Source organism: Hyla sarda, chromosome 5 (assembly GCF_029499605.1).
Source record: "Hyla sarda isolate aHylSar1 chromosome 5, aHylSar1.hap1, whole genome shotgun sequence".
In the NCBI taxonomy this organism is placed as follows: domain Eukaryota; kingdom Metazoa; phylum Chordata; class Amphibia; order Anura; family Hylidae; genus Hyla; species Hyla sarda.
Window position 1 is genome coordinate 197551661 of NC_079193.1, and position 10531 is coordinate 197562191.

A 10531-nucleotide genomic window follows, 5' to 3' on the forward strand; every position below is an offset into this window, starting at 1 on the left:
AAACGTCCAGCATACTCTTACCACTGCTTAGATCATACTGAGAGGTGAAGTTTAACATTGCGAAAACTTTGTTGTGCTTTCCCCCTTGGTATATTTATTTATTACACTCAAAATAATTTTCTGTGGCAAGAAACACAATGTGGAAGAATAGAAGCAAAATACTCTTTGGAATAGGTGCTGCTGGTGTCCGGTGTAGAATGACCAGGCCAGAGAGGGATGTATGGATGTATCAACCAAAGCTGGACCAATTTATTGGAAAAAAATGCAGCAACAAACAGGATAACATGTTATGTGGGAAAGCGCCCCCTTCTTCAGATCAATGATACAGCAAAGTGAGACATGTAGGGTTAAAATGTGCTTGAATTTGGCTGTTTTGTACGGTTTTATTCACATGTATGTAAATTTTTTGTTCTCTTTATTGTATTTTTTTCCAATAAATTGGTCCAGCTTTGGTTGAAACATCCTTCTCTGGCCTGGTCATTCCCATCTACACCGGACACCAGTAGCGCCTTCTCCAAAGGGTATTTTGCTTCTATTCTTCCATGTCTTCCACGAATCTTCCAGAATCCTCAAGACTCCTGTGACAGCTCTGATAATGGTGGGTCCCCTAGTTTTCAGTGAGTTGCTCAATACCCACAATAATAATAATAATGTGCTTTGCATACTCATCGCATTGTTTGTTGAATTAGATTAGTTTCACACAATTAGGTACATAACTAATGACCATATAATTTATTTGTGGAGAGTTTGGAAAATGTGAGACTATTCTATAGAGTCAAATAACTTGGCCACATCAAGAAAGACCAATGTCTTATCCTTCACTTTATTCAATATACAATGGCCACCAAAAAAGGGGCATGTCCCCATCATTTTCACAAAAACCCAACATATTTACTAAGGTTTCCACAGAAAATGTGGGGGATTTGAGCTGAGGAAAACCCTGCAGATCAGAGTATGTGTAAAAAAAAAAAAAAGCAAAGTGTAGGGAAAAGCGCAAAATGTAGGGAAAAGCGTAAAATGGAGGGAAACCTTTGTAAATACCGTGGGGGGAAAATTGTAGGGAATTAAAACCACTCCCATTTCCCAAGAAAAAATGCAGCAAAAATGAAAATGAATTATGTGCATTAACAAACCGTGAATGTGCTGTTTAACCCTGCTTTATACGTAGATTTTCCTTCAATTGCTGGAAGTTGTATAACACATTTACATAATTTTTCAGTAAAGGTGTTTTAAGATTAAATCAAGAATATGCTGATGTACTGAGTTCCAGGTTGAAGGAAACTAAATAGGATTTAAATGAATAATAAAAATGAATAATAAGCAAATGTGATTGTCCCTTTTGAGTTAACAGGAGAGAAGCACAATTTCAAAAAAGCCTTTGAAGTTTAAGATTTTATCACAGATAGAATTTGTGATTTTAGCAAACACGAAAATAGCTCAATACCTGAATACCTCAAGAAATAGAAGAGAAATAAGAAAAAAAACATAGCTTACAATAACTCTGGTTCATGTTTAGTACAAGTCTACATATATACCAGTATCTATCTATCTATCTATATATCTATATAATGTGAATAAAAACGGCACAACCAAAATCCAGAAGAAAAGTGAGATGAGGGGTGCCCGCATAGCTGGAACCTGGGTCCACCGGTTCCTTAATCCAGACAATAGCAAATATGATGCAGCACTCCACAGGTTGCGAAAAAAAGGTGGTTTTATTCCATCATGTGCATAGACAACGTTTCACCAGCCTCACGCTGGCTTTTTCAAGTGAATCATAGTGATACTGGTGGGTATTTATAGACCGCCCACTAGGTCATGTGACAAAGGTAATACATGATTGACATATGTAAATAAAGAGGTCATCAGAAAGCATTGTGCAAACAATAATATAAATAATATAAATCATCATCTATAGTGTTAAATACAAATAAAAGGACATCAGATCATCATCTAATATAGAATTACCGGTATTTAAGCATAATACATCAAAGTGCACTGGTAGTGATCTGTAAATCCGTGACGAGATGTGAATGCCTTCCGGGGTCCTGCCGCGATGTATCCCGGTCACAGGCGCCAATGCGCCGGACGTGATGTGCGCATCGCAGAGGAGTAGAAGCATTTCCGGGTTCGGGTGGAGCGTAACACCAGGAGCGCGTCCTCGCATCCATGGCAACCCGACTCCGGACTTAGACGTGGCTTGCGCATGCTCAGATAAGTTCATATCCTGTCAGTGAGGATTATCCCCATGCGAAAAATGAGGCCATATCAATATCGCTGTATAGATCACAGGGTGTATATAGCTTGATTGAATAATATTAAATAAAGGCATAATGTATCCATTCCTGGGGGACAGCAAAAGGTCTAGTGAGGGCTGAAAGTAAACACAGCATACACAGAGCAGGTAAGTAAACAAAGGGAAGTGCGGTCACTGTTGCTAGGGCTGGGGTTCCATACCTTGTGGTTGCCCCTAGCAACCGGCCGTAGTATGTAAAGGCAGCAGAAAAAAGGAAAGTAAGTAAATCAGAGGGAATACAGTCCCTGATACTTGGACTTAGGCTCCAAAATTCGGGGTTGTCCTTGGCAACCGACCATAGTAGTAACAAGCTGCGAAAATAGAAAAGAGGGTAATGACTAGCTCCAGTCGGCGTGTTTGGGCCGACTCCACTCTCCATACATACTAAGATGAGTTTACCGGTGTATATGAACCGGGACCGTTCTGGCATCAGCATATGTGGACCAAGATTTCCTCGGTGTGTATGGACCGATATCTGTTTCACAGTAAGATGTAGAATGAGAGGCTAAAAAATAGAGAAATGAAAGTTGTTAGAGCAACCTAGCAAACTCCACCATGCAAGGACATTTGTTAATGTGCGTAGATACCGTGGTCCATAGCGTATCGGGTTCTATATTCAGGGGGTGTCTCATGAGTATTGTCCATGGACATGGACTATCTCTGCACCTATGAAGTGGTAGCCCCATGCACATCGGGTGTTCAACCCTTCAAACCCTGTAGCCCACGCTATCTTAGGACCTGAATCTAAGTCGCACCCACATGCATGAACATTCACACTGGAGTATAGGTAGTCAGTTAATAGGTCCAGTTCTCAAAAGTATAAAAAGGCAAGTATGTGGAGGGGGAGTAGAGTCAATTACCCAAAGAACAAGAAGTAAAGATTAGTAGTAGCCGAATATTTGGTTGCTGTTTCCTCAGGAATATATAATCGGAATACAATATGTGAGGTGGAGTGACGTCAAGGCAGGTACCCGGAAGGCATGTGAACTAAAATAAAAATTTAGAAAAAAGAAATTAGTAGCAAGAATAAATCACTATTCACCTCTAGCAGGGTTAATACCAGGACAAGATTGAACCAACACAGGTATTCAATCAGAAAAAAACGTTTGGACCTCCCTGTGTCTAAACATTTTACCGAAGCTGGACACACAGAATCAGATCTGAAATGCATGATAGTTGACCATATTCCTCCCCCAAAAAGAGGGGGTGATAGAATAGCATCCCTCCAGGTTAGAGAACTCAAGTGGATCCACAGCCTTAATACACTTAAACCTAATGGACTCAATGTAGAGTTCACTGTCTTACCTAAGATGTTGAGGCGCTAATGGGGTTTAGCCCTGTATGTTGGGGGGTATTAACCCTGCTAGAGGTGAATAGTGATTTATTCTTGCTACTAATTTCTTTTTTCTAAATTTTTATTTTAGTTCACATGCCTTCCGGGTACCTGCCTTGACGTCACTCCACCTCACATATTGTATTCCGATTATATATTCCTGAGGAAACAGCAACCAAATATTCGGCTACTACTAATCTTTACTTCTTGTTCTTTGGGTAATTGACTCTACTCCCCCTCCACATACTTGCCTTTTTATACTTTTGAGAACTGGACCTATTAACTGACTACCTATACTCCAGTGTGAATGTTCATGCATGTGGGTGCGACTTAGATTCAGGTCCTAAGATAGCGTGGGCTACAGGGTTTGAAGGGTTGAACACCCGATGTGCATGGGGCTACCACTTCATAGGTGCAGAGATAGTCCATGTCCATGGACAATACTCATGAGACACCCCCTGAATATAGAACCCGATACGCTATGGACCACGGTATCTACGCACATTAACAAATGTCCTTGCATGGTGGAGTTTGCTAGGTTGCTCTAACAACTTTCATTTCTCTATTTTTTAGCCTCTCATTCTACATCTTACTGTGAAACAGATATCGGTCCATACACACCGAGGAAATCTTGGTCCACATATGCTGATGCCAGAACGGTCCCGGTTCATATACACCGGTAAACTCATCTTAGTATGTATGGAGAGTGGAGTCGGCCCAAACACGCCGACTGGAGCTAGTCATTACCCTCTTTTCTATTTTCGCAGCTTGTTACTACTATGGTCGGTTGCCAAGGACAACCCCGAATTTTGGAGCCTAAGTCCAAGTATCAGGGACTGTATTCCCTCTGATTTACTTACTTTCCTTTTTTCTGCTGCCTTTACATACTACGGCCGGTTGCTAGGGGCAACCACAAGGTATGGAACCCCAGCCCTAGCAACAGTGACCGCACTTCCCTTTGTTTACTTACCTGCTCTGTGTATGCTGTGTTTACTTTCAGCCCTCACTAGACCTTTTGCTGTCCCCCAGGAATGGATACATTATGCCTTTATTTAATATTATTCAATCAAGCTATATACACCCTGTGATCTATACAGCGATATTGATATGGCCTCATTTTTCGCATGGGGATAATCCTCACTGACAGGATATGAACTTATCTGAGCATGCGCAAGCCACGTCTAAGTCCGGAGTCGGGTTGCCATGGATGCGAGGACGCGCTCCTGGTGTTACGCTCCACCCGAACCCGGAAATGCTTCTACTCCTCAGCGATGCGCACATCACGTCCGGCGCATTGGCGCCTGTGACCGGGATACATCGCGGCAGGACCCCGGAAGGCATTCACATCTCGTCACGGATTTACAGATCACTACCAGTGCACTTTGATGTATTATGCTTAAATACCGGTAATTCTATATTAGATGATGATCTGATGTCCTTTTATTTGTATTTAACACTATAGATGATGATTTATATTATTTATATTATTGTTTGCACAATGCTTTCTGATGACCTCTTTATTTACATATGTCAATCATGTATTACCTTTGTCACATGACCTAGTGGGCGGTCTATAAATACCCACCAGTATCACTATGATTCACTTGAAAAAGCCAGCGTGAGGCTGGTGAAACGTTGTCTATGCACATGATGGAATAAAACCACCTTTTTTTCGCAACCTGTGGAGTGCTGCATCATATTTGCTATTGTCTGGATTAAGGAACCGGTGGACCCAGGTTCCAGCTATGCGGGCACCCCTCATCTCACTTTTCTTCTGGATTTTGGTTGTGCCGTTTTTATTCACATTGGATTTGAAGGTCAACAAACGAGCACCCTCTCCTAAAGATACTAACATGGACACTAATACAGAGACTGCATCCTTTACTCCTTCCACCGATGTGTTTTCCTATAGCAGGGTTGATGCAGACCGCATCATGGGGAGTTTACCCAATGACGCCTCATTCTTACATAATCCATCTAAAATTGACCTTAGGAGGACCTATGAAAATGAAACCAAAAAACTATTATCGGTTCAACTTCATCTCTCTACTATGAGTGAATATTACAGATCCAGGAAAATACCAAGAGGTATGAGAGCACAGCCGAGAGCGAATGCATTCACAAACGATTCCGACTACCGGACCTGCTATGAAGCAATTTCAAATAAATACTCTCTTGACCTTATACTGCTCAACATAGAATTCCTCCAAAGAGATCTAACAGCAATCAAGAACAAGGTAACTGAGGTGGAAACAGCCTTGAAAGCCTCTCTCACCGAGGATGAATGGCGTGAACTATCAGAAAAACAACATACATTTCTATCAAAACAACGCACTCAAATTGAGGAAACTAAAAGACATAAATGGTTCCGTGACTGTCAAGACTACACCACTGGTCATGTGTACACGTGGGAAAACCTATCCACCACAGGCAAGCGACACTTCAATAAGAATGCCGGAGAGGTCCATGAGGATACTGAACAGAATAAAACTGGATATCGCCAAATCAACCAGGAGCCTTTTTTAGGGGGTATGCCGTCCGTCGGGGGCGGCCGAGACGAGGAGGACGCAAGCACCACAGAAACAGGAAAGACAAGAGCGCAGAGGGCTGGTCGAGCCCAGAACCACAAAACTTCCCAACAAAGAAGGAAACATCAATAGACAACGCAGAAACTGTGGTAAATATCTCCTCATATAGTCTTACTAAAGAACAACTTACATTACTATCTAAGGGCCTTAGTTTTTGCCCTAGTACTTATAATGACTGGTTTCAACTAGAAATGGATTTTGTTAGTTTTATCCGTAGGCTTAAACTTAAAGTTTGGTTTGATTCACATCCTGTGCAGAGTCCTGGTGTACAAGATATCCCAGACCAGGTGTCCCACAGGTTTGAATTTAAACAATACAATTTACCATCCTGTAGTGATTTTCAACCTTCAGTTGAATCACACTCAATTGCTACTTTTGTTGATTGTGTTAAAAGGGATTTTCTTAATATTAAAGCACAACAGACTAGACTTAAACATCCGAATCTTACTCATGATGAGTTATTGGCTATGCAACAACTTGTCCATGACCACAATCTTATCACCAAACCGGCTGACAAGGGCGGCGGTATTGTGGTCATGGACAAGAGCACATACTTGAGAGAAGCACATAGACAGCTTAAAGACAGGGAGGTCTATAGAATATTAAAGCATGACCCTAAAAACGATATGCAGTTGAGAATTGGTTCGATAGTAGATCAAGCACTGACTAAAGGTATCATTGATGAGAAATTGAAAGAATTTTTACTGATTGAGTTTCCTGTGACCCCAGTCTTATACCTACTGCCTAAAATACATAAATGCCTAGTCGATCCCCCAGGGAGACCCATTGTCTCGGGGAGAAATTCTTTGTCCAATCACATCTCTATGTTCTTGGACAAAGTTCTCAGACCATTAGCTACTAATACCAGATCTTACCTCAGAGACACAATGCATTTTCTATCTATTATTCAAAAGTTGAATATTCCTGATCATGCCAGTATTGCTTCCTTTGATATAGTGTCATTATATACATCCATTCAACATGACAGAGGCACTAGAGCAGTACGGAAAGGACTGGACAAACTTAACCTTGACTTACAACAAATTGACTTTATTATGCAACTTCTCTCTTTTGTTCTTGAAAATAATTATTTTACATTCAATGATGAGTATTACATTCAACTACGTGGGACCGCAATGGGGAGCAACATGGCGCCCACATATGCCAACATAGTGATGGCGGAGTTTGAGGAGGATGTCGTTTTTGTGTCCCACCACTCCAGGAATATCCTGGGGTGGTGGAGATACATTGACGACATCTTCCTCATCTGGACAGGCAAAACAGAAGAACTGACTGACTTTCATAACTACCTCAATAGTGTCGACCCCAATCTCCAGTTTACATTATCACACTCAGATAATACAGTTAATTTTCTGGATACTCAGGTGTCCATTCTCAATAACGGACTGACTACAGATCTTTACCATAAACCTACTGATTGCAATACCCTACTCAGATTTGAATCATCACACCCTAGATCTATGATCTCATCATTACCTTATAGCCAACTATTAAGAGCCAGCCGCATCACTGATACTGACCATAAATTTGATGCCGCAGTTGACAGAATGGTCAAACAGTTCAGTGAGAGGGGCTATCCCAAACACATCATTTCTAGACATGTACAACAAGTTAGAACAGAAAGACATATGGGCAAATTCAAGACACATAAGAAAGACCAATCCATGAGAATACCATTCATCTCCACCTACAACGAAGTCTCTAGTAACATAGCAGCAACCATTAAGAAACATTGGCATCTGGTGAAAGACAGCTATCCACAGATTAGGGAATTCCAAATTCCTCCACTCATGTCGTACCGTAGAGCACGTAACCTCAGAGACCACTTGGTCAAAGCTGACATCTCTGGACCGGGTAAACAACAGAAATATTTGTCTGTAAAAGCTAAGGGGTGTTTTCCCTGTTTGCGCTGTGTTACATGCAAGTATTTACAAAAAGGCACCACGTTCATACATCCTGACACTCAGAAAGAATTCCCCATTAAATTCTACTTAACGTGCGATAGTGATTATGTTGTGTACATCCTTTGGTGCCCATGTAAACACCTATATGTAGGTGAAACGAAAAATGATTTCAGGACAAGATTGAACCAACACAGGTATTCAATCAGAAAAAAACGTTTGGACCTCCCTGTGTCTAAACATTTTACCGAAGCTGGACACACAGAATCAGATCTGAAATGCATGATAGTTGACCATATTCCTCCCCCAAAAAGAGGGGGTGATAGAATAGCATCCCTCCAGGTTAGAGAACTCAAGTGGATCCACAGCCTTAATACACTTAAACCTAATGGACTCAATGTAGAGTTCACTGTCTTACCTAAGATGTTGAGGCGCTAATGGGGTTTAGCCCTGTATGTTGGGGGGTATTAACCCTGCTAGAGGTGAATAGTGATTTATTCTTGCTACTAATTTCTTTTTTCTAAATTTTTATTTTAGTTCACATGCCTTCCGGGTACCTGCCTTGACGTCACTCCACCTCACATATTGTATTCCGATTATATATTCCTGAGGAAACAGCAACCAAATATTCGGCTACTACTAATCTTTACTTCTTGTTCTTTGGGTAATTGACTCTACTCCCCCTCCACATACTTGCCTTTTTATACTTTTGAGAACTGGACCTATTAACTGACTACCTATACTCCAGTGTGAATGTTCATGCATGTGGGTGCGACTTAGATTCAGGTCCTAAGATAGCGTGGGCTACAGGGTTTGAAGGGTTGAACACCCGATGTGCATGGGGCTACCACTTCATAGGTGCAGAGATAGTCCATGTCCATGGACAATACTCATGAGACACCCCCTGAATATAGAACCCGATACGCTATGGACCACGGTATCTACGCACATTAACAAATGTCCTTGCATGGTGGAGTTTGCTAGGTTGCTCTAACAACTTTCATTTCTCTATTTTTTAGCCTCTCATTCTACATCTTACTGTGAAACAGATATCGGTCCATACACACCGAGGAAATCTTGGTCCACATATGCTGATGCCAGAACGGTCCCGGTTCATATACACCGGTAAACTCATCTTAGTATGTATGGAGAGTGGAGTCGGCCCAAACACGCCGACTGGAGCTAGTCATTACCCTCTTTTCTATTTTCGCAGCTTGTTACTACTATGGTCGGTTGCCAAGGACAACCCCGAATTTTGGAGCCTAAGTCCAAGTATCAGGGACTGTATTCCCTCTGATTTACTTACTTTCCTTTTTTCTGCTGCCTTTACATACTACGGCCGGTTGCTAGGGGCAACCACAAGGTATGGAACCCCAGCCCTAGCAACAGTGACCGCACTTCCCTTTGTTTACTTACCTGCTCTGTGTATGCTGTGTTTACTTTCAGCCCTCACTAGACCTTTTGCTGTCCCCCAGGAATGGATACATTATGCCTTTATTTAATATTATTCAATCAAGCTATATACACCCTGTGATCTATACAGCGATATTGATATGGCCTCATTTTTCGCATGGGGATAATCCTCACTGACAGGATATGAACTTATCTGAGCATGCGCAAGCCACGTCTAAGTCCGGAGTCGGGTTGCCATGGATGCGAGGACGCGCTCCTGGTGTTACGCTCCACCCGAACCCGGAAATGCTTCTACTCCTCAGCGATGCGCACATCACGTCCGGCGCATTGGCGCCTGTGACCGGGATACATCGCGGCAGGACCCCGGAAGGCATTCACATCTCGTCACGGATTTACAGATCACTACCAGTGCACTTTGATGTATTATGCTTAAATACCGGTAATTCTATATTAGATGATGATCTGATGTCCTTTTATTTGTATTTAACACTATAGATGATGATTTATATTATTTATATTATTGTTTGCACAATGCTTTCTGATGACCTCTTTATTTACATATGTCAATCATGTATTACCTTTGTCACATGACCTAGTGGGCGGTCTATAAATACCCACCAGTATCACTATGATTCACTTGAAAAAGCCAGCGTGAGGCTGGTGAAACGTTGTCTATGCACATGATGGAATAAAACCACCTTTTTTTCGCAACCTGTGGAGTGCTGCATCATATTTGCTATTGTATATATCTATATATCTATCTATCTATCTATCTATCTATCTATATATATATATATATATATATATATATATATATAAAACTCATCGTGTGTGTGTGTGTGTATGTATGTATGTGTGTATGTTCCAGCATCACGTCCATACGGCTAAAGATATTAACATGAAACTTGGCACTTGTTACTTATATGTCAACAACAAACATAGGATAGGTAATTTACCCCTTACTCACCCCCATTTGCCA

At 41.5% G+C, this 10531-nt stretch overlaps 3 long non-coding RNA genes across 3 annotated transcripts; 2 read left to right on the forward strand and 1 right to left on the reverse strand.

The window, feature by feature from the left end:
* Positions 1–2148: 2148 nt before the first annotated feature.
* On the reverse strand, positions 2149–3287 carry LOC130273718 (uncharacterized). The gene is made up of 3 exons (XR_008844102.1): positions 3157–3287; positions 2696–2801; positions 2149–2607 (listed from the first exon to the last, which is right to left on the reverse strand). It is a non-coding gene; the product is annotated as an uncharacterized LOC130273718 (long non-coding RNA).
* A 429-nt stretch (positions 3288–3716) lies between these two features.
* Positions 3717–5428, forward strand: LOC130273717 (uncharacterized). Its single transcript, XR_008844101.1, has 3 exons — positions 3717–3847; positions 4203–4308; positions 4397–5428. It is a non-coding gene; the product is annotated as an uncharacterized LOC130273717 (long non-coding RNA).
* Positions 5429–8672: 3244 nt separating this feature from the next.
* On the forward strand, positions 8673–10241 carry LOC130273716 (uncharacterized). Its single transcript, XR_008844100.1, has 3 exons — positions 8673–8803; positions 9159–9264; positions 9353–10241. It is a non-coding gene; the product is annotated as an uncharacterized LOC130273716 (long non-coding RNA).
* Positions 10242–10531: the final 290 nt, after the last annotated feature.